The sequence below is a fragment of the Sciurus vulgaris genome (genome assembly GCF_902686455.1).
Source record: "Sciurus vulgaris genome assembly, contig: HiC_scaffold_632_arrow_ctg1, whole genome shotgun sequence".
Lineage (NCBI taxonomy): Eukaryota > Metazoa > Chordata > Mammalia > Rodentia > Sciuridae > Sciurus > Sciurus vulgaris.
The window spans coordinates 12,017,845-12,041,100 of NW_027632957.1; the positions used below are offsets into that span (position 1 = coordinate 12,017,845).

At 37.4% G+C, this 23,256-nt stretch overlaps 1 long non-coding RNA gene across 1 annotated transcript in view; it reads left to right on the forward strand.

Annotated features, from left to right (window-relative positions):
- Positions 1 to 21,149, forward strand: part of LOC306652075 — a 1,117,321-nt gene extending 1,096,172 nt beyond the window's left edge. The window contains exon 2 of the long non-coding RNA XR_013761300.1: positions 19,003 to 21,149. This is a non-coding gene — a long non-coding RNA (uncharacterized lncRNA). The remainder of the gene's footprint in view (positions 1 to 19,002) is intronic.
- The last annotated feature ends 2,107 nt before the right edge of the window (positions 21,150 to 23,256 follow it).

Here is a 23,256-nt window from a genome sequence, read left to right on the forward strand (position 1 = left end):
TATGATTTACACTAGTTTCAATAAAGTTTGACTACATATGGGACCTTCATGTTTGTGCATTATGTGATATGAAATTTACTTCTGAATCAGTTATAAAGCAAAGGAGCATATGTAGTAACTTTAAAAGTCTCTAGGATTATCATGAAATCCAGGTTTAATTAAATAGCATCAGAACAGAAATTACCTTATCAATAATCAAAAGACAATTCCAGTGCTAATAAATAGCCCCCACACATAAGAAAGCATTGTGACCTGAAAAACTCTTTATGTAACAGAAAGTCCCAAGCACATACCAAATGGGTATGGTATTTATCTTTAAAATAACTTCAGGTGTTTACTGAAAAACTTTGCCTTTATTGGGATGTTGTTGCAGAACTTTTTCCAGGATAAAAAATGGTGATTTTGTTTTCTGATAAAAAAAAATACAAATACAAATGATGACAGGATGAATTGCAAGGAATGTAAATACTGATTTTCAAATCAATTCAAATATTTTGCATTATCTTTTAAGAAGTCTATATTTTCAGTAAGAATATAAAACTACAACATTTACAAAAGTATAGTTGACTGTCAAAAGTTGTATAGGCCATATTTCTATGGTCAGAGAATAGAGTTAAAGGTTCACTGGACTACCTGTGAAAGCACCATTGTTACCAATAACATTGCTTACCATGTGTCATGATCTATGCCAAAGGGCAAACACAGACTGTCTCTTTCGCACCCCAGAAAGTCAACGGCACTGCTTTCTCCATTTCTTAGGCAGCAAGAGGTTCCAAACTGGGGTTTCACAGCAGAAAGGACTTGGAGAGGTGAAGTATCTCCCCCACATGAAAAACTGCAATGCTGGGAGATTGAATTGACTTAACTAAGAAGGAGACCGTTTGTTCATTGCATCTAAATTTTTGATAGATTCTTTTCACCTTCCAGCTTGGAAGGGCTTAATTCCAATGCCCTATTCTTTTTTTCTATGTTCAATAATAATTTTTTTAACTTTAAAATCTGAATATTTCCCATTTGTTAGTTTTCTGAGATTCTTATTCTGTCTCCTTTGACATTGAGGGCCAGTCTAACTTCTCTTATGGTGTCCATTACTGGATTTAGCAGTTTTAGCTGTGCTTCCTCTAATTAGCACACCCATGATCCTAAACTAGATAATCCTTAGTAAATGATTTCTCATTTTGTCTTCTTGGTATTCAAGTTCATGAAAAATTTGGAAAGTGTTCAATAGATAGTTAAAAATGATCTAAAATGTGGAGAAAAGAGCTTAAAAATCAAAACAATCTGAAATTCTTACTTGTATAAATAATGAATTCTAATTTAAGGAAGCACTATATTATGGAGAAAAATAAGCATCTACCAAGAAAGGTCAGAAAAAAGTAATAGAAACACTGTGGAATGAAAATCTAGTTTGAGGAGTGGACACTGAAAATTTGCTAGTAAATTCTGGCACATAACTTCAGAAGGTTCAGAAACCCCATGAAATCGATGCCTTATGATTTAAGAAAATTTTGGAAAGTGATATCCATAAGACATGAGAGTGGATCATCAAAGAAGGGTGACCAATATTTCCTTGGAAAAGTGCTTTAAAAATATAATTTTTTCATTGAAGCCAAATGCAAACAATCATTTGTGTACATAATGACTACATATTTTTATCAGATGTACAAAAAAGGTCAAATGCTGATTATCTCTACTTCCTACAGGTGTATCCATATGAAAGAGTATGTAATCAAATTACAGGAAGAATGCTGTTTTATTTGAGGTTCTATTATTTATTTGTAGTTGAACTTACTCTTCCCCTAATGCCATATGCAACTCAAAATGCTTTGGTTACCTCTTTGAATCCCTACTTTCTGCCTACAAAATGAGAAAATTTTGACTACATTATTTATTAGATCCCTTATATAAGATCCAATGATAACCTTGAAAAAAACTGACCTTTACTCAGACAATAAAATTTTAAGTTTAATTCTTGTTTATAACTCTATGAAGTAAAACACATCAAAAGGAAATGAGATTAGATATGTAATAGTATACACATGTAAGCACAGGTTGAGTTTATGATTATACAAGTACCAACAATTTCAGAGTTCTGTGACAAAATTATGATTCTTTGCCTCATAAGAGTAAGGACTAACTTCAGTCAGTGTATATTCTCTGTTGGCTTAAAAATGACTATTCAACATGCACTTGTATTATATTTATAAAAATTCCTAACTTTTTGATGTTTATGTCTAGGTCAATTCATAAATAATGAATTCTGTATTTGAAGAGAACTTTTTAAAAATAATTTTTGTTTTAAAAAAATGCTAAACTACCAGGTGCACACCTGTCATACAAGTGGATTGGGAGACTGAGGAAAGAGGATCAAAAGTTCAAAGCAAGGCTCAGCAACTTAGCAAGGCCTTAAATAACTTAGTGCGCACCCTGTATCAAAAGTGAAAAATAAATAAATAAAAAAAGGTGGGGATGTGGCTCAGTAGTTAAATGTCCATGAGTTCAATCCCCACCTCTCCCCCCAAAAAATGGTAAACAAAATGAGACACAAATAATAACCAATTGATTTATATTTGCAAATGATTTTTTTAAATTTTTTTATTGTAAACAAACTGGATACATGTTGTTTCTCTGTACATGGCGTAAAGGCATACCATTTGTGTAATCATAAATTTACATACAGTAATGTTGTTTGATGCATTCTGTTATTTTTCCCCTTCACTCCACCCCTTCAACCCCTTTTCCCTCTATACAGTCCTTCCTTCCTCCATTCTTGTCCCCTCCCTAACCCTAACTCTAACCCTAACACAAACCCTTCCCTCCCCCATTATGTGTCCTCATCCACTTATTAGTGATACCATTCAACCTTTGTTTTTTTGAGATTGGCTTATCTCACTTAGCATGATATTCTACAATTTCATCCATTTTCCTGTAAATGCCATAATTTTATCATTCTTTATGACTGAGTAATATTCCATTATATATATATGCCACAGTTTCTTTATCCATTCATCAGTTGAAGGACATCTAGGTTGGTTTCACAGTCTGGCTATTGTGAATTGAGCAGCTATGAACATTGATGTGGCTATATCCCTGTAGTATGCTGATTTTAAGTCCTGTGGGTATAGGCCAAGGAGTGGGATAGCTGGGTCAAATGGTGATTCCATTCCAAGTTTTCTTAGGAATCTACACACTGCTTTCCAGAGTGGCTGCACTAATGTGAGTCCCACCAGCAAAGTATGAGTGTACCTTTTTCCGCACATTCTCACCAACACTTGTTGTTGCTTGTGTTCTTCATAATCGCTATTCTAATTGGGGTGAGATGGAATCTTAGGGTGGTTTTGATTTGCATTTCTCTTATTACTAGAGATGTTGAACATTTTTCCATATGTTTGTTGATTGCTTGTAGATATTCTTCGGTGAAGAGTCTATTCATTTCATTAGCCCATTTGTCGACTGGATTATTTGAATTCTTGGTGTAGAGTTTTTGAGTACTTTATAGATTCTGAAGATTAGTGCTCTATCTGAAGTATGATCAGCAAAGATTTTCTCCCATTCTGTAGGCTCTGTCTTAGCATTGCTGATAGTTTCCTTTGCTGAGAGAAAGCTTTTTAGTTTGAACCTATCCCAGTTATTGATTCTTGCTTTTATTTCTTGTGCTATGGGTTTCCTGTTGAGGAAGTCTGGTCCTAAGCCGACATGATGAAGATCTGGACCTACTTTTTCGTCTATAATTTGCAGGGTCTCTGGTCTGATTCCGAGGTCCTTAATCCATTTTGAATTTAGTTTCATGCATGGTGAGAGATATGGGTTTAGTTTCATTGTGTTGCATATGGATTTCCAATTCTCCCAGCACCATTTGTTGAAGAGTCTATCTTTTCTCCATTGCATATTTTTGGCACCTTTGTCTAGTATGAGAAAATTGTATTTATTTGGGTTTGTGTCCATGTCCTCTATTCTGTACCATTGATCTACCTTTCTATTTGGTACCAATACCATGCTGTTTTTGTTACTATTGCTTTGTACTAGAGTTGAAGATCTGGTATTGCGATACCCCCTGCTTCACTCTTCCTGCTAAGGATTGCTTTAGCTATTCTGGGTTTCTTATTCTTCCAGATGAATTTCATAATTGCTTGCTCTATTTCTGTAAGGTATGTCATTGTGATTTTAATTGGAATTGCATTGAATCTGTATAGCACTTTAGGTAGTATGGCCATTTTGACAATATTAATTCTGCCTATCCAAGAACATGTGAGATCTTTCCATGTTCTAAGGTTTTCTTTAATTTCTTTCTTTAGTGTACTGTAGTTCTCATTGTAGAGGTCTTTCACCTCTTTTGTGAGATTGATTCCCAAGTATTTTATTTTATTTTTTTGAGGCTATTGTGAATGTGGAAGTTTTCCTGATTATTCTTCCCAAAGATTCATCACTTATGTATAAAAATGCATCAGATTTATGTGCATTGATCTTATATCCCATTACTTTACTGAATTCTCTTATGAGTTCTAAAAGTTTTCTGGTGGAATTTCCTGGTCCCTATAAGTATATAATCATATCATCAGCATGTAGGGATAGTTTGAGTTCTTCTTTTCCTATTCGTATCCCTTTAACTTCTTTGGACTGTCTAATTGCTCTGGCTAGAGTTTCAAGGATGATATTGAATAGAGGTGATGAAAGAGGGCATCACTGACTTGTTCCAGTTTTTAGGGAATTGCTTTGAGTTTTTCACCATTTAGAATGATATTAGCCATGGGCTTAGCATAGATGGCCTTTACAATGTTAAAGAATGATCCCACTATCCCTATATTTTCTAGTGTTTTGAGCATGAAGGGGTGCTATATTTTATCAAATGCTTTTTCTGCATCTATTGAAATAATCATGTGATTCTTGACTTTAAGTCTATTGATATGGTGAATTGTATTTATTGATTTCCTGATGTTGAACCAACCTTGCATCCCTGTGATGGGTTTCAAGATGGTGACCTAGAGGGTGGCTGCATTTCATGTTGCTCCAGGACTTAGGATTCAAAAGAGGAGATATTGAGAGACTTAGGACCTACTCAAGGCAGCCAAGTGAGTCTCTCCCATTGGGGAGGCATCCCAGATGGGGCAGTATTGCTGGAACGCAGGAAACTATGTGAAGTAGAGCTGCCTGGTGAGACACCCCTCCCCTACCTGGAGCAGTGAACTCGGACAACTGGGAGCATGGTAGAGGAGGTCACTCAGCACAGCGCTGGGATTCGGAGCAACCATTGGCTCTCCAGTGGCTGCCCAGTGGAGGAGCGGTGAGGAGAGCTGTGTGAACTCAGAACACTGGGGCCTGACCTGAGCAGGAGGAAGAGGAGCATGTCCGCTTGGATTCAGAGTGACTATACCAGAGCAACAGGCAGTTGCCAGAGGAGGAGTGGTGTGGCAAGCTGTTTGGACTCAGAGCGACTGCTTCTGAACACCTGAACCTGCCCTGAGGAGGAGGAAGAGGAGGAGGAGCATGGCCACTTGGATTCGGAGTGACTATGCAAGAGCTACAGGCCATTGCCAGAGGAGGGGCTGCATGGTGAGCTGTTTGGACTCAGACCACTTCTGAACACTGGGGCCGGCCCTGAGGAGTAGAAGGAGGAGGAGGAGGAATGTGGCGGGTTTCTTGGTCTCCAGTGACTGCATGAGAGCTCCAGGTGGCTCCTCAGAGGAGGAGGCGATTGGTGAGTTGTTTGGACTCAAAGCGACTGCTCCGGAACACAGGGGTACTGCCTGGAGGAGAAGCGTGCTGGCTCGCTTGGTCTCGAGTGGCTGCACCAGTGCACCAGGCAGCTGCCCAGAGGAAGTGTGCAGAGGGTCATGTGGATTCAGAGCAACTCAGAGCAAACACTCCTGAACACCTGGGAGGTTACCTGGAGGAGGAGGAGGAACGGGGCTGGTCACTTTGACTCGGAGTGATTGCCCAAGGCTATGGGTGATTGGTGGAAGGAGGAGGCACAGAGTGAGTTGCTTGGACTTCTAGTGACCGCACCAGAATACTGGGCAGCTGTCTGGAGGAAGAGGCATGCAGCAGGTCTCTGGGACTCAGAGCCCCAGGTGGCTGCTCAGAAGAGGGGCCGCATAGCCAGGCAATTAGGTGCAGAGCAGGGTCCCGGGATCTAGGAGGCTTCTTGGGGGACGAGTCATACAGAGACACGCTTAGGGGCAGAGCGAAGGTTCCAGGACTGCAGGCAGATTCGCTGTGGAGGGGCAGACTAAGGAGACTCATCTGCGAAGGGTGAGGCTCCCAGGCCCAGGAGGTAGGGACACGCCCCTGGGAACTTTGCAGAGGAAGGCAGCCCAGCCCAGGATGTAGCTGTAAATTGAGGGGAACCTCTAGGAGGGTAACTGACCAGCGAGACCTCCCTAAAGGGTGAGTCTTACTTGCCGGGTGAGGTTTCACCACAGGACGGTAAAACCAGAGACACAGGACCAAACAGGCCTTGCCTCAGCCCGCTGCCTACTTCCCATTTTGATGACCATTGGTCAACAAGTGGAGGCACCTCTGCTCACTAGCAGGGAATATACCACACCTGAAGGCCACCACTCCTAGAGAGGCAGCTTCCTTATGGAGCACCACATTATCAACTTCCAAGACTTCAGCCTACTGAAGGCTAAGAGGGGATATATAGAAATCTTCAGGGCCATTGTAAGCCAATAGAGGAAAGCTGCAATATCTCAGCAGTCCACAAATATCTGAACAATATGAGATAAAAAGGAAAGAAAATGCCACATACAAATCTGATGATATTATATCAATAAACCCATGACAGCACGGCAGAAGAAATGACAGAAAAGGAGTTCAGAATGTACATGATTAAAATGATCAGAGAAGCAAGCAATGAGATGAAATAGCAAAAACACGCACTGAATGATGAGAAGAAAGACCAAATGCAGGCATTGAATGATCACACCAATCGACAGTTAAAAGAGCAAATACAGGAAGCAAAAGGTCATTTGAATAATGAGTTAGAGATATTGAAAAAAAAAATAAACAGAAATCCTTGATATGAAGTAAACAATAAATCAAATTAAGAACTCCATAGAAAGCATATCCAGTAGGATAGAACACCTGGAAGACAGAACCTCAGACATTGAAGACAAAATATTTAACCTTAAAAACAAAGTTGAACAAACAGAGAAGATAGTAAGAAATCATGAACAGAATCTCCAAGAACTATGGGATATCATGAAAAGGCCAAATTTAAGAATTATTGGAAATGAGGAAGGCCTAGAGAACAAACCAAAGGAATGAAAAATCTGTTCAATGAAATAATATCAGAAAATTTCCCAAATATGAAGAATGAAATGGAAAATCAAGTTCAAGAGGCTTATGAGACTCAAAATACACAAAAATGCAACAGAACCACACCAAGGCACATTATAATGAAAATAACTAACATACAAAATAAAGGAAGAATTTTAAAGGCTGTGAGAGAAAAGAACCAAATTACATTCAGGGGGAAAACAATACGGATATCAGCAGATTTTTCAATCCAGACCCTAAAAGCTACAAGGGCCTGGAACAACATTTACCAAGCCCTGAAAGAAAATGGATGCCAACCAAGACTCTTATACCCAGCACGACTTATCTTCATATTTGACAATGAAATAAAATCCTTCCATAATAAACAAAAGCTAAAAGAATTTACAAAAAGAAAGCCAGCATTACAGAACATTCTCAGCAAATATTCCATGAGGAAGAGATGAAAAACAAAGAAGCAAATCAGCAAAGGAGTAATTATCCTAAAGTAATTGTCAAATAGAGAAGAACCAAGTCGTGTGAAATAAATAAATAATTTTTTAAAAATGAACCAAATGACCGTGAAACCAAATCATATCTCAATAATAACCCTGAATGTTAATGTCCTGAATTCATCAATCAAAAGACATAGACTGGCAGATTGCATTAAAAAGAAAGATCCAACAATATGTTGCCTGCAAGAGACTCACCTCATAGAAAAGATACCCATACACTAAAGGTGAAAGGAAGGGAGAAAACATACCATGCACATGGACTCAGCAAAAAACTGGAGTATCCATCTTCATTTCAGATAATGTGGACTTCAAGCCAAAGTTAGTCACAAGGGATAAATAAGGACAATTCATACTGCTTAAGGGAAGCATAAATCAGCAAGATATAACAATCATAAACATCTATGCCCCAAACTGTGGCTCATCCATGTATGTCAAACAAATCCTTCTAAATTTCAGAAACCAAATAGACAATAACACAATAATACTAGGTGGTATTAAGATGCTTCTCTCACCACTGGACAGATCTTCCAGACAAAAATTGAACAAAGAAACCATAGATCTCAATAACACAATCAATAATTTAGACTGAACGGACATTTATAGAATATACCATCCAACCAAGAGCGAATACACTTTCTTCTCAGCAGCACATGGATCCCTCTCTAAAATAGACCATATATTATGCCACAAAGCTAATGTTAGCAAATAAAAGAAGACAGAAACACTACCTTGTATTCTATCAGATCATAATGGATTGAAGTTAGAAATAAATGAAAGAGTAAAAAACAGAAACTACTCCAACACCTGGAGATTAAACAATATGCTATTATATGATGAATGGATAACAGAAGATATTGGGAAGGAAATTAAAAAATTCTTAGAGGTAAATGAGAACAAAGAAACATCATATCAAAATCTCTGGGACAGTATGAAAGCAGTACTTAGAGGGAAATTTATTTCATGGAGCGCATTTAATAAAAGAAGTAAAACTCAACAAATAAACGACCTAACACTACAGCTCAAAGCCCTAGCAAAAGAAGAACAGAACAGCACCAAAAGTAGTAGAAGAAAGGAAATAGTTAAACTCAGAGCTGAAATCAACAAAATTGAAACAAAAGAAACAATACAAAAAATTGACAAAATAAATAGTTGGTTCTTTGAAAAAATAAACAAAATTGATAAACATTGAGCCACACTAACAAAGAGAAGACGAGAGAAAACCCAAATCACTAAAATTCGGAATAAACAAGGAAATATCACAACAGACAGGATTGAAATACAAAACATAATTAGAAGCTATTTTGAAAATCCATACTCCAACAAAACAGAAAATTTCGAAGACATCAACAGGTTTCTAGAGACATATGAATTGCCTAAACTGAATGAGGAGGACATACAGAATTTAAATACACCAATTTCAAGTAATGAAATAGAAGAAGTGATCAAAAGCCTATCAACAAAGAAAAGACCGTGACCAGATGGGTTCTCATCCGAGATCTACAAAACCTTTAAAGAAGAGCTCATTCCAATACTTCTCACCTCTTTTGTGAGATTGATTCCCATGTATTTTATTTTTTTTTTCGAGGCTATTGTGAATGGGGTAGTTTTTCTAATTTCTCTTTCTGAAGATTCATCACTTATGTATAAAAATGTGTTGGATTTATAAGCATTGATCTTGTAACCTGCTATTTTATTGAATTGACTTATGAGTTCTAAGAGTTTTCTGGTGGAATTTCCAGGTTCCTCTAAATATATAATCATCAATATTTTATAGAATACAAAGTAGTGTCTCTATCCTCTTCTATTTGCTAACATTAGCTTTTTGGCATAATATATGATCTATTTTAGAGAAGGATCCATGTGCTGCTGAGAAGAAAGTGTATTAGCCCTTGTTTGGATGGTATATTCTATAAATGTCTGTTAAGTCTAAATTATTGATTGTGTTATTGAGATCTATGGTTCCTTTGTTCACTTTTGGTTTGGAAGATCTGTCCAGTGGTGAGACAGGTGTGTTAAAATCACCTAGTATTATTGTGTTATGGTCTATTTTGTTTCTGAAATTGAGAAGGATTTATTTGACATACATGGATGAGCCACTGTTTGGGGCATAGATGTTCATGATTTTTATAACTTGCTGATTTATGCTTCCCTTAAGCAGTATGAAATGTCCTTCTTTGTCCCTTCTGACTAACTTTGGATTGAAGTCCACACTATCCAAAATGAGGATCGATACTCCAGCTTTTTTGCTGAGTCCATGTGCATGGTATATTTTTCCCCATCCTTTAACCTTTAGTCTATGAATATCTTTTTCTATGAGGTGAGTCTCTTGCAGGCAATATATTGTTGGATCTTTCTTTTTAATCCAATCTGCCAGTCTATGTCTTTTGATTGATGAATTCAGGCCATTAACATTCAGGGTTATTATTGAGATATGATTTGGTTTCCTGGTCACTTGGTTCATTTTTTAAAATTTTATTTATTTATTTATTTATTTATTTATTTATTTATTTGGCATGACTTGGTTCCTCCTTTATTTGACTATTTCTTTAGAATAATTCCTCCCTTTGCTGATTTGCTTCTTTGTTTTTCATCTGTCCCTCATGGAATATTTGGTGAGAATGTTTTGTAATGCTGGATTTCTTTTTGTAAATTCTTTTAGCTTTTGTTTATCATGGAAGGATTTTATTTCATCGTCAAATATGAAGGTAAGTTTTGCTGGGTATAAGATTCTTGGTTGGCATCCATTTTCTTTCAGAGCTTGAAAAATTTTGTTCCAGGTTGTTGTAGCTTTTAGGGTCTGGATTGAAAAATCTGCTGATATCCGTATATGTTTCCCCCTGAATGTAATTTGGTTCTTTTCTCTTGCGATCTTTAAAATTCTGTCTTTATTTTGTATGTTAGGTATTTTCATTATAATGTGCCTTGTTGTGGGTCTGTTGTAATTTTGTGTATTTGGAGTCCTATAAGCCTCTTGAACTTGATTTTCCATTTCATTCTTCATATTTGGGAAATTTTCTGATATTATTTCATTGAACAGATTTTTCATTCCTTTGGTTTGTGTCTCTAGGCCTTCCTCAATCCCAATAATTCTTAAATTTGGCCTTTTCATGATATCCCATAGTTCTTGGAGATTCTGTTCATGACTTCTTACCAACTTCTCTCTTTGTTCAACTTTGTTTTCAAGGTTAAAAATTTTGTCTTCAATGTCTGAGGTTCTGTCTTCCAGGTGTTCTATCCTATTGGATATGCTTTCTATGGAGTTCTTAATTTGGTTTGCTCTTTCCTTAATTTTAAGGATTTCTGTTTTTTTTTTTCAATATCTCTAACTCTTCATTGAAATGACCTTTTTCTTCCTGTATTTGCTCTTTTAACTCTCGATTGGTGTGATCATTCAATGCCTGCATTTGCTCTTTAATCTTATCGTTTGCTTCCCTGATCATTTTACTTATGTACATTCTGAACTCCTTTTCTGTCATTTCTTCTGCCATGCTGTCATTGCATTTTATTGATGTAACATCTAGATTTGTTTGGGTCATATTCTTTCCTCTTCTCATGTTGTTCAGGTGTCAGTGGACCACTGAGATATTGCAGATTTTCTCTATTGACTTATATGTCCCTGAAGATTCCTAGTATATCCCCTCTTAGCCTTCAGTAGGCCAAAATCTTGGAGGAAGCTGATAGTGCAGTGCTCCACAAGGAAGATGCCTCTCTAGGGGTGGTGGCCTTCAGGTGGGCATATTCCCTGCTAGTGGGCAGATGTGTCTCCACTTGTTGACCAATGGTCGTCCAAAGGGTAACTAGGCTGTGGGCTGAGGCAAGGCCTGTTTGGGCCTGTGTCTCTGGTTTTACCGTCCTTGTGGGAAAACCTCACCCGGCAGGGAAGACTCACCTGGTGGGGAGATCTCGCTGCTTGGTTCTCCTCCTAGAGGTTCCCCTCTATCTACAACTACTTCCTAGTCTGGGCTGCCTTCCTGTGCAATGTTTCCAGGGGCCTGGCCCTACCTCCTGGGCCTGGGAGCCTCACCCTTTGCAGACGAGTCTCCTTAGGCCTCCTCTCCTCAGAGAATCTGCCTGCAGTCCTGGAACCTTTGCTCCGCCCCTAAGCATGTCTCTGTGCGGCTCTTCCACCAAGAACACTCCTAGGTCCTGGGACCCTGCTCTGCACCTATTGCCTGGCTATGTGGCCCCTCCTCTGAGCAGCCACCTGGATCCCCGTACAATCACTCATAGTCCCAGAGACCCGCTGCACGCCTCTTCCTCCAGACACCTGTCCGGTGTTCCCGTGAGGTCACTAGGAGTCCAACTAACTCACTGTGAGACTCGTCCTCCTTCCCGTAGCCCTGGGCAGTCACTCCAAGTCCAAGCGACCCGCCCCATTTCTCATTCTCCTCCAGGTAGACCCCCGGGTGTTCAGGAGTGGTCACTATGAGTCACTCTGAGTTGCTCTGAGTCCACGTTTCCCGCTGCATGCCTCCTCCGCCAGCCACCCGGAGCTCTGGTGTGGCCACTGGAGACTAAGAGACCCAACATGCTCCTCCTCCAGGCAGCCCCCTGGTGTTCAGGAGTGGTCACTTTAAATCCAAACAACTCACCACTGGCCTCCTCCTCTGAGCAGCCGCCTGGAGCTACAACGCAGTCACTGCAAGTCCAAGCAACCCACCATGCTCCTCCTCCTTCTTCTCCTCCAGGCAGGCCCTGGTGTTCAGGAACGGTCGCTTTGAGTCCAAACAGCTTGCCATGCAGCTCCTCCTCAGGCAACTGCCCATAGCTCTGGTATAGTCACTCTGAATCCAAGTGGCCACGCTCCTCCTCCTCCTCCTCAGGGCAGGTCCTGAGTTCAGGAATGGTCACTCTGAGTCCAAACAGCTTGCCGAGCAGCTCCTCCTCTGGCCACTGCCTGTAGCTCTGGCACAGTCGCTCCAAGTCCAAGCGCCTCACAGCACTGCTTTTCCTCCTCCTCCTCCGAGCAGGCCCCCATGTTCAGAAGTGGTCGCTCTGATTCCAAACAGCTCTCCTCGCAGCCCCTCCTCTGGGCCGCCACCCGGAGCCCCAGTGGTTGCTCTGAGTCCCAGTGCTGTGCTGAGCAGCCTCCTCTCCGATGCTCCCAGTTGTCCGATTTCAGTGCTCCAGCGGGGGGAGGGGCATCTCGCCAGCCAAATGATTTTTTTGATGAGTACATTCTATTTTCAGAGATCACACACAAGCAACCAAATCAGATATCTAAAAATAAGTTTTACATTAGTTATGCCATTTGTATGTTTCTGCCAAAACTAGATCAAGTCTGCTCAGCATACCACTAATATGCAATGCTAACTGGGCTGCTTGTACTCTCACTTTGTTCTTTTCTATCTTAATTAGTCCTAGCTAAAGAAAACAAAACTGAAACAGAACTATAAAATTGGCAAGGCTGTGTTCTCTGCAAGCTCCATAGATATACACAAACATTCACAGTCTTGACTTTAAATAGCTTTTTTGTGACAGTTCATAAATTATAACATGTTATTATCAACTTAAGTTGAAGGGAAGAAAGTTTTTATAAACATGTCATGGGTAAGCTGTATGTATGTGGTCCTGTAAGGAACAAGATGCCTGTATGTTAAAAAGAAGGGCCACCACTACTTGGGACAGAAGGATCAGAACAGTCAAAGAATTCAGACATCCAAATGATTCACTGGAGATGATTTATTTTTCAATAGGGACCAGATTTTCTCACTTCTCATCAATCAACTGAACACATCCCACTTTTTTTCTTACATCTTGTGGTTTTTCTCAACCACATCATGATGTAGGACAATCCTGAAGTTGCTGGGAATGATAAATTACTTCATAACCTCTTCATTTCAGAACTATAGCAATTACTGCACTATTCAGGTTTCTGTGACTTGTGAATGTCCTCTGTATGAATTATAATTGTTTTAATATAGAAGATTCAGAATACAAAATTAATAATTACTTTTCAGACAAATGCATCAGATTAAGGATTATGCTTAACATTTATTAAGAATTATAATTTGTTCTTTGTTAAAATATGAATCTTATTACAAAATGTTAATATTTTTGTCAAGTTAAAATGTATGATTTCACTCACATTTTAAGTATGAATAACTGGTTTCAAGAGTCCTTTCTTCACAGACAGGTTTAAAATATTAAAGGTTACTGAATAGACAATTTCAGGTGGATTTCTCACATATCATTTTCTACAACAGAATTAACTGAGGCACACTATTCAATAGTCAATGCACCCAAACATCACTTTCAATATGGACCTAAAAGATTATTTGGAGAACATGTCAAGCTTTACAACATCAAACAAGGCTGAGGTACCAGCATGGATATCAGGTCAGGGAAAAGAGCTCATGGAATACATTTTGGAATATTTTGAAATAAAATAGCTGAAAGTGAGCATTAAAATTTAAATAAATAGTTAACATAGGACCCAGATATTTCCAAAAAAATGTATAATTGTAATATAAGATCATAATTCCATGAAGACCTGTATGTGAATGTACTCACCAGGTTGCACCAATAGCCCCCAACTGGAAATAATCCAAATGCTCACTGAAAGTTAAATGATAAACAATGCTTTAAAAGATAAACATTGCAAATATGAAAATCAAAAATGCTCCAAAATCTGAATCCTTATGACAAGTGACATGATGTTGCACATGAAAAATTTCACACGACCTCATGGACAGGTTGCAATCCAAACACAAGTGCACAAAAATATATAAAATTGCCTTCAGATTTTGTAGGAAAGATATATGTAAAATACAAATTTAGGGGCTGGGGAGATAGCTCAGTTGGTAGAGTGCTTGTCTTGTAAGCACAAGGCCATGGGTTCCATCCTCAGCATCCCCTAAAATAAATAAATAAATTTATTGACTTGAATGTCCTCTCTTTCCCTCTCAAAAAAAAATTCAAAATTCTAATCTCTTCCCTTCTCAAATTCCAAGCATTTTAGATAAAGGATATTGAATCCTTCTATTCAGCACTGGAAGACACTACTGGAACATAGAGAACATGGTTAAGTATGAAAATAAATACACCCAATGAAATGTCAGATACAAAAGAAATATTAAAGGTAGTTTAATTTGTACAATTTCTCGATAATCTGAATTTCATATATATGGACAGCAGAAGAGGAAGAGTGGTTGCCTCAGAATATGGAAACTGTTTCAAAAGGGTATACCTATATCAAGCATACACCACATAGGATAAATGTGTGCAGATTATTTTAAGTATACCTCAATGAAGCCATTAGTATATTTCAGCTATTTAAACAATCTTTCACTAAATGAAAAACTACTACCTTACAAATGGAGTGACATTTTAACATTTTCTCCCTTTGATAGCATGTCATATTAGACTTGGTAAAAGTGAAAAGAAAAAAAAACAAGGAAAATAAATTGGACCTTTCAAATATAGCGTTTACTAGAAAGCAATGCTTTAAAATCTATATAATGTATGTTGGGTATCCATGAGTAAATAATGACCCTTCAGAGAAAAGAAAATATTATATCTGAAGCCTTGGTAGAATAAATGACTTCCCTGGAGTTATCCAACCAAGTGTTTTAGCATATCAAATCCCAATCCATGACTTCTGACTTAAAATGAAGATTCCTTTCCACTGTGCCTTTCCGTCTCTCATGGCACTAGCATCTACATACAATGCAAGGGGTGAGGGTGACCATGTTTTACCTGCTGTCACAAATCTCTACAGCAGAAACTTGAACACAGTGAGGGAAGGCTTGCCAGGTAATCTGTGTGTGTCATAACACACTGGCAGCCAGTCATGTAAGCTCCTTTCTGGTAATTATAACTTTCCTAGGGGCATTTTAATTTTGAATATGTAGACTTGTTCTAAAAATGTGACTCAGTTTACATTTTAAATCATTCAATTTAAAAAGCTCTGTATTTTATATCATTATCTGTGTATTACTACTTTTACTTGTAAAAAGGACTGTCAAATGCATGAAACATTATATACCTACATGTTCTATGTGGTCAATACTACAGATAGAGTCTGTGAAAAACATAAAATTGAAAAACAATAAAAATTATTCATGATGAACCTTAGAATTTAGTAGAGAGTCAATATGCATGTATTGAGACCACAAACAAATTTCACAAATGTTCTATGCATTTTTAAGCTGCATTAATTCAGGTTTGAAGACTAGCAAAAATATTTAAATGTCAGTTTAAATGTCAAAATAGTTATTTAATGATTAGGATAATATTATGCAATATATCATTAATTATGAACTAGTAAAAAACAGAAATGTGGATGGAATAATTCGTTATGACTTGAGACAGGCGTAGTAACGATGTTGGAGTGAAAGTAGAATATTCAAGTAAGCAAGAGAAAGTTATACAATGTTGTGTTTCCTAAAACACCAGGGAATAAGAGAGAGAAATAAAAAGTCATTTTATGACTTTATCTAGACAGTCAATTCACATTGTTTATAAAGTACTTAAATGGGAGAAGTGTCTTCTCCATCCCAAACATGTACTATTAAACTTGCTGCTGTTTTCTTCAATAGTCATTTAGTAAGATAATTCACATAATGATTCAATATTCTGGCATCCTCAAAGAGTGAGGAATAGCCTTCTCTTAAACTTTCTCATCCTATCAATTGAATGTGAAAAATTCCGAAAGAATAAACACAAAAGTGAAGCTATCAATGTTTTACAGCTCAAGAAAACAATGTCATTCTGTGTTTCCTGGGAATCTTCAAAATGGGAATATGATGACTATAATCAGGAATATTTTACTTTGCCAAACATTACAAAATTCAACCTTTTGTTTAAAAAGATGCTATATTTATTTGGCATTGTTAAAATAGCAGAAATTTTGCATAACTAGAATTCATTCATAATAATAAAATTTAGAAGGACTGGAAAATTTCTTAAAGTGTACTTTCTAAAAAGCACATTTTCCCTACAAATCACGATCACACAGGAACCAGTCAGTAGATATCTTCAGATATAACCATGGGTTAGGAGAGGTAAAGAGGATTATTCTTTGAAAAATGTTTTATAAACAAATATACTATGGAACATTTACTGATTTAAAAATATTGTAATTCTTTGGTGATTCATTCAGTTTGTTTTATACAATAAGGACTGTACATCTATAAGCATCCCACCTGAAAGCACCCAGAAACCACTCCTGATGTGGGAACTCACACAAGAGATTTTATTAAGTGGACAGGCAGAGTGCCTGACCACAAGGGTGAGAGAGAGAATGGCAGGGGAACCATTCTTAGGTAGTGAAATTACATGGACTAATAACAGTCTGACCAACGACTAATGAGAAAGTTTGAGGGCTAACAATCTGAACTAATAAATGACTAGGAAGTTCTCGGGCTAACAATCTAGGTTGTAAAATGGTGTGGAGAGGAAGAATAATGGTGGCAGCAAAATGGCAGATCTGATGCCAATATTCATCCCTTTTTATTTTTATAGATACCAGGGGTGGGACAATGGTCTTTCTTCTGTAGATTCCTGCTGCTGAGAGGTGAAGAATTTTATTCCTGTAAAAAGGAGATTAGGGAGGGCTTAAGGTGAGAGCAGAGTTTTTGGAGTCAGAGGTGTCAGTAGTAAATTGCAGGTATCAGTGTTGTGTGTCAAGGGCTGGTAGTCTTGAAGGAGAAGAGGTTGATTGACTGATTAGTTGGTGAACTTGAGTATATGGTCTTGTAGGAACTTCTGTAGGCAATTTAGCAAGCTTGGTCCTGTTTAGAAAGATCTGTAGGCCTTAAAATGACCAAAAATTTCTGACTCTAGCAGTTTCTCTTGATAGTTATCAGACACTCCTGCCTGCTAATAATCTCTTTTGTCATCTTCAGTCTTATCTATTCTTTGGGTTAGCACAAATATACATCTTCAGTTACATTTGACTATTGTTTCTTCTTTTAAATACCCAGGAATGGTTACGTTTTGGTATAACTGTTTTTGCTAGGTGTTAAAGATCAAGCTGGTCAAACAGAACTTGTTCCTATCTGCTGTTATGGGTCAGCTGAGTTCCCACAGGGGACACACATGGAGAACTTGAGAGCAGTTTATTAACCACTTTAGTTCCATTTGCTAGGTAGGATCTTCTTGATGAGTGGCTTCCTTTGGAAACATCAGAGATGTCTCCCTTTTTCAATGACCCTCCTCTCTGCAGAAGGTGAACTGATTGGCTTTTAATTCTTTAGTGGTCTCATTAATCTCCCTTATTGGGAGGTCATGTGGCCCAGAATTACAAAGCTCCTTACAGAAGTTCTCTCCTTCCCTGGATTCAGGCTGACTCAGAGAGCAAAAATCAAATATTGATTTTCTTGGCACCTGTATTTTAATGTAAATCTGTAAGGTTGATCTTAAGTATTGAGCAAACCAGTCTCACCAGTCATAAAGTAAATGTACTGGACATTAACTTCAATGTTTATGACTTTACAGCCATTTATCCCCTTTTACTTAATTGGGGTCTATATTATCTAACCTCTACATGATTGCTTATTATCTGTAATTTAGGTTCTTTGTTCTTGAAACAGTATTTCTTGAAAACATTAATCAGGTAGTAATTATAGAGTTTACAAGAAAATAAAAAATGAAATTAACAACAGTAAAAACTTATCTAGTTTGTGTAATATGTGTCTTGAATTTTGGTGAGCTATGTATTATATTTCCTGTTTGAGATTACAGTAATTGTACAATAAAAACCAATCTTTTGAATATAACTTTAAATGAGCTGAAGACTGACTTATTTTGGAGCCACTCTGATATATAGTAAGGTGGGAGGCAGAACCTTATCTCAGGTAAGGTGAGTCTTTTCACAAATCTTAGTAAAATGTTCTAGTTCTGAAGCTGATCTTTGCCTCCTCTTTAAACATCATTTTATAAAGATTACATCTGTTGTTTCCAGAGGCTACATGAGTGTAAATTAACATGATATGACATTACATCCAAAACATAAATGAAGGAGAAGCTTAGAGAGCTTTTAACTTTCCTTTTGTGTGGCAAAATGCTTTTTGTTTTTATGTTTCACAATGTTAACCTTTAAATAAATCAGGCTCTCACTAACTTTTACACTTAATATAATTACATTTAATTTTTTATCTCAGTGTAAAAGTAACAAATTTTCTATATACCCTATTGATAACATGTCCTGTTATAGAACATTAAATGATATAAATAAGTTCCCAGTAAAATTTACTATTCTTATAAGTTTAAAATTACCATTACAGACAAGTTTGGTTTAGAAAACAGCAGCTTGATAAATTTCCTGCTTTAAAAACATGTATACCTGGAAGATATGAACACATTTAATATACAAAGAAGAGTGGCCATTACACAATTACCTTGACATTTCTATGTTAACCAAGTTTGGCTTTAAAGAAAAATTCAGACTGTAACATAGTACAATACTCCAACTGTTGTTGTTTAACCATCATTGTATAAACCCTAAATTTTAAGAAGAATTGTTCTAAAGAATAAAACTTAATTGACACAATGTTAAGAGTAAATTAGTATTTTCAAGAAATCCCTTATATTTTAACATATAGATTTAACATTGGTTTATATTAACCCATTAATATTTGACCTTAGGGATAAATCCTAAATAGCTTTAACTGATTGTCACATACATCTAACCAACTTACTTACACACAAACTTGTTGAAATTTGTCCTGTGCTTACACACAGACTTTCTTAGCACATACTTAGACCCTCATGTATTTCATCACACAGAGACTTTCTTACCCAGAAATATTTTTTCCTTCTACCAAATTTATTTCCATACTTAAAATCTCTTACTTTCTTTCCTATCTGTTGACACATTTTCATTCACATTTTGAAACAATTCATAAAATTTTTGAATGTAGATAAGCTACTCCATTTTAATAAGATAAAACATTTTTTATTTATAGTACTCTAATTGAAACATAATTGAAACTTTGGATCCCCTTTGTATATAGAATTTTACCTGTTAGGACTTAACTCCTTGTAACCTTGTTTTCAGTAATGACACAAAGCAATTATAAACCCTTTTTATTTACCAGGTTACCTCATGGAATTTAAGGAGTTAAGAGTACTCAGTGTTATTTAAGTTAGCATTTTAATTGTGTAAATTAATCAGATGTCTCTAACAAACACTTTTGAGTAATCTCATATGTGTCAAATCTACTTATTTTACTGTAACAATTAAATATCAGACAAGTATATTGAACAGTATTTGCCATCTATTTTCTGTTGAAGGAAAGTCATAGAAATAATGGATTAGACATTTTATAAACATAAACTTTTTATTCGTTTAGCCACCTAGAGAGATTTGAGTTAATTTTAAACCCTTTTAACTTCATTTGTTTACCCAATTTAAATTAAACCTTTTAAAATAAAGTGAATTAAAGGTATTTGCATCCATTTTCTAAATTTTAATTTCATGAGTGTTCATTATTTGTGTCAATTTTGATATCATGTGCATGATATTTTGATGCACATATATAGACAGACAACACAATATCAGACATGATATACACATAACAAAATAAAAGGCATTGTAGTTTTTTGTAGGTGAAACTCCATTGCAATATTATAGATGTTTTAAAAACAAACTTTAGAGTTGAATAAAAAATAGAACTGATCAGAAAAACATTAACCTAGATATGTAAGATCAAAATTGTGAGCTCGAAAAATATACCACTTAAAAAAAAGAAAAATCCTAGAAGAAAAACTGTTAATGGTCATTAATTATAGTGTGAGAGAGTGAGAACAAGACAGGCAGAAGGGGGAAGAGAGAAAGAGGGGGAGACAGAGGGAGATGGAGAAAAAAAGAGAGAGAGTCTTAATACCATTTTCCTGTCTTTCAGTTAAGAAGTTTAAAATGGACTCTTTTATTTTTTTCTTCAGTCTCAGGTTGGTCCCTCACTGGGCCTGCTAGCTTACATTCCATTGCAAGGGAAATTACTGCCTAGGAATTTTTAACCCTGGTTAAGTTCTTAGCTTGGGTTTGGTTGAACACGTGAGGGCTATTGCCAAATCCTTGAGGGACCATTTTCTAGGTTAATTGAGATCCACATCTGGTAACTTAAAGGTAAACAGAAATTGTGACTGAGAGTCTAGTGTGTACAGAAAAAGGCATCTTTCAAATCTAACATCATAAGTCTAGGTAATATACTAAAATTTCTTAATGAACTTTACAGAGTTTGGAGGTGAAGGAGCCTAGCCACTTCTCTATCTGGGAAAGATCAGAGAGGGAGAAAGGAATATGGAATCTGAACTCTCCCTCCACACCAGCAAACTCTCATAGGAAAATTAGAACATGTGCTTGAGACCTCGTGGCAGGAGGACTGGGTAGCCATGGCAGAAATCAAAACACAGCAGAGCAAAGGAGACAAAGGAGCAAGGTTCAGTGGGGCCTCTGCAGTGGGAAACCAGTACGGGGGCAGATAATTATCTGGGTCAAATCAGAGAAGGAGAAGGGATTAGTAGGGGAGAAAAAGCCAAAATAAGGTGTTCAGATTTGCATGAAGAGCAAAGACTCACAGATGTAGTATGCCATTAATGGCCATTTTGATTGATTATCTGAAGGATACTGTGGCCAAATATTATTACACAACTGAATAAGTTTTGGTGGCTATAGGCAAGGTGAAGAGGTTTAAGATTATCTGTAGACACCCCAGCAGTGAATTTACTGGAATGGAGAACCCAGATCACATGGTGGAGACTGATGAATTGCCAAGTCAGCATCTCAGGCATCCCAAGATCACAGACTAGTTGACTGGAGACAAGAAGCTAGCACATGATGAGAGTTGTCACCCCCATAGTGTGTGCCAGGCAATGGGTAAGGGGGTGAAGGACCTGGTGGAAGAAATTTTGAGAGAAAAACTAAAGAGGAGCCTCAACACAGAAAAGGAATCTTCACCATAAACATCAGGATCCACCTATCAGATAAGGTCAACTAAAGGGGCCAACCATAATTATAAAAGTCGTGACTGGGGGAACCCCCACTCCTCAACTGCCTCAAGGGCACTGGATGACCAATGGTCATGTCTCACTTCAGTAGAAGAGCATTTAAATTGACCTAAGGGAAAGTTACCAATCTGAAGCTGGTTGTGGATATGCAACCAAGTGTCAGGGCAAATGGAATGTGAGACCAGCATTAAAGGGTGTGGGGCAACAGATTGGATTCCACTCACCTAAGTGGCAGTAGAAGAGCCTATCCAAATAATGGCACAAATTAAAGCACCCAGAAACCATTCCTGATGTGGAAACACACACAAGCAGACAGGTATTAAGCAGACAGGTAGAGTGTCTGCACACAAGTGTGTGAGAGAGAGAATGGTGGAGGAGCTATTAGGAAGTAGAATTTTGTGGGTTAATAACAATCTGACCAATGATCAATTAGGAAGTTTTTGGGCTAACAATCTAGGTTGTAAAATAGTGGAGGGGGAGCAGAATAATGATGACACAAAATGGCAGATCTGATGCCAATACCATCTATAAACAACTGAATACAACTCATCAGGAAAAAGAGGGCAGAAAACACAGGCCATATAATCCTCACAGGTGGGAGAGAAAACAGGAAGCTGAAGGACACAGCTGTTATAATTTTCTTAGATGGGGGTCAACAAACATGTTTCTCAAAGAACCAGAGAGCAAGGAGTTAGGTTTTGCAGGCTCCAGGGTCTCTTCCACAACTGCTCATCTCTGCCCATAGAACTGTAGAAGAATCTCAGCCAAGATGTAAACCAATCAGTGATGTACTCCTATAAATTTTTTACTGGAGAAACACAAAACAGACAGAGAGTGGGGACACTGGTAGATTTGCCTCTTGGGCAGTAGTTTGAGTAGAGTAGCAGTAGTAGTAACAAAAGAAGTAGAAAAGTAGTAGTAATTGTGATTTGCACATGCTGTTCAGAACAAAACCCCATTCTTGTAGGAAAGCAGAGGGAATATTATATGAATGGGCAGTGAGCAATGCATGGCTCAGAACTGAGGCAGATGCAAAATTTAAAATGAGGTCTGGGAGACTCTAAACTTGATTTCAAGTATGACTTTATTGCCTCTAAAATTTTCACCTCATTATCCAGGAAATTGATAAGTAGAAGATTGTTGACCTCTCATCTACTCAGACATACTGAGATTCTGCAGAAGGAGACCAAGTCATGGAAGGCTAAGAGGCTTTCTAAGAATCAGTTGTTGAAAGCAAAATGAAATCTATCTTTTGGTTTCTGTGCACCACTACTATACATGCTTCCAGTAATAAGAGCAGCAAATTTAGTATATGCAGAGCACTTATGAAGTGCTTTCAACATCTCATTTATTCTTCATAACAGCTGTATTATAGAGACAAAACTGACTTCTCTGATCTACATGTAAGAAATGAAGCCCAAAGCAATAACTGATTTGCCAAAGATCACACAAACAAGAGGAGGTGGAGTTGAGATATGAACCCAGGTTTGTTGTCTGAGAGCAGGTTCTGCCCCATCATACTATACTGACTATG